The sequence below is a fragment of the Lipotes vexillifer genome, unplaced genomic scaffold (assembly GCF_000442215.2).
Source record: "Lipotes vexillifer unplaced genomic scaffold, Lipotes_vexillifer_v1.1 scaffold382, whole genome shotgun sequence".
In the NCBI taxonomy this organism is placed as follows: domain Eukaryota; kingdom Metazoa; phylum Chordata; class Mammalia; order Artiodactyla; family Lipotidae; genus Lipotes; species Lipotes vexillifer.
The window spans coordinates 8,081,118-8,083,114 of NW_006780611.1; the positions used below are offsets into that span (position 1 = coordinate 8,081,118).

At 43.7% G+C, this 1,997-nt stretch overlaps 1 pseudogene; it reads right to left on the reverse strand.

Annotated features, from left to right (window-relative positions):
* Window positions 1-1,040: 1,040 nt before the first annotated feature.
* Window positions 1,041-1,475, reverse strand: LOC103079298 (ribonuclease UK114 pseudogene; annotated as a pseudogene).
* Window positions 1,476-1,997: the final 522 nt, after the last annotated feature.

A 1,997-nucleotide genomic window follows, 5' to 3' on the forward strand; every position in this document is an offset into this window, starting at 1 on the left:
GTTTTGTTTTGTTTTTGGCTGCGTTTGGTCTTCGTTGCAGTGCACGGGCTTCACATTGTGGTGGCTTCTCTTGTTGCAGAGCACGGGCTCTAGGCGTGTGGGCTTCAGTAGTTGTGGCACGTGGGCTCAGTAGTTGTGGCCCGCGGGCTTAGTTGGTCCGCGGCATGTGGGATCTTCCCGGACCAGAGATCGAACCCTTGTTGCCTGCATTGGCAGGGGGATGAATAACCACTGCACCACCAGGGAAGTCCAATCCCATATGTTAAAGGTCTCATTTTTTTTCCTACTGTAAAATGAGAATATAAAATTGTGGGACCTCACAAGTTAGTTGTAAGGATTTAATAAGTTTATGCTCCTATGACAGGAGCAACGCCTGTAACTTGGTAATCACTCAATGGATGTTAGGCATTCTTACTGTTCTTAAAATTATTTTGGAAACCGTTGGAAGTGTGTACTCCACAATCATAACAGTGGTTATGACATTATAAACAAGTAAACACTCACACAAACATGTAATTTTTTTTTTAATCTGCATGCTATTTTATTTCCATTAGAAAAATATTATCTATATAAAATTTGGTCCAGTTTCTTCTCCTTTACCTCTACCATTCAAACTTAAATGCTTTAATTTTACTCAAGTAAAAGCAGAATCATGTATCTGACACGAGAACTAAATAGTTCACACCATTAAATTAATAGGGTTTAATTGAATTAGGTGTGCTCTTTAGTATTTCTCAGGAATAGTAACTCATCTTTCCTACATGCTATTTCCCTTTACTTTTATTTTTCTGAGTAACTATGTAATGCGTGTCTCTTTTCCCACATCCAGTAATGCGTGTCATAAAAGTGTAATTTAGAACATCAGTAACTAGATTCATCATTAATCTTCAACTCATGTTCAATTCCCCTTATTGTATGGTATTTCCATAATAACTTCAGATATTTCAGTCAACCTTACACTTTCCAACAAATACTGTAAAAATTAAGATGTTAATTTAAAAACATTATTAAAATTCCAGACTAAATAACACTGGGCCCACTTAGAGCGATGCTGTCACAAGAGGTCCTTGGACAGCTACTGCCTCAATCTCGACACGGCCTCCTTTGGTAAAAGCAGCAACCTGGTAAGCAGCTCTTGCAGGAAAACTACTTTGGAAATATTGTTTGTAGATGTCATTGACAGTATTGAAGTCGTTTATGTCAGCCAGCAAAACAGTTGTTTTTACCACATTCGTGAAGTCACAGCCTGCTGCTTTCAGAATTTCACCCATGTTTGTAAGAGCTTGTTTAGCCTCTTCTGCCACCCCTCCTGGCACAAGCTGTCCACTTGCAGGATTCATGCCTAGCTGTCCTGAAATGTAAGTAGTCCTGTCGACTAACACAGCTTGACTGCAGGGACCAATGGCCGCTGGGGCTTTCGCGGTGCTGATCACCTTTCTGATCAAAGACGACATGGCTAATCCTTTTTCCTTGCCGCCCCTCGGAGACAACTACCCCGTATACTGCTCCTACATGCGTCTCACGGGTCTCATGTAATTGTTAATTACGATAAACGCAAAGCGGGAAAGCGGACCTGAGGGACAAGCGTGGGAGTCAGCAAGCAAAGGGGAGGATACAGGCTTTGGGGTCTCCTACCCAGACCACGGGAATTCAGTACTCAGGAATTAGGGAAAATGAGACTTCATACTGAAGGGAGAAAGGTTACTAAAAAGAAGCTGAGAGGGCTTCCCTGGTGGCGCAGTGGTTAAGAATCCGCCTGCCAATGCAGGGGACACAGGTTCGAGCAATGGTCCCGGAAGAGCCCACATGCCACGGAGCAACTAAGCCCATGCGCCACAACTACTGAAGCCCCCGAGTGCCCGTGCTCCCCAACAAGAGAAGCCACGGCAATGGGAAGCCCTCGCACCACAACAAAGAGTAGCCCTCGCTCTCAGCAACTAAAGAAAGCCCGTGAGCAGCAACGAAGACCCAAGGCAGCCAGAAATAACTAACTAACT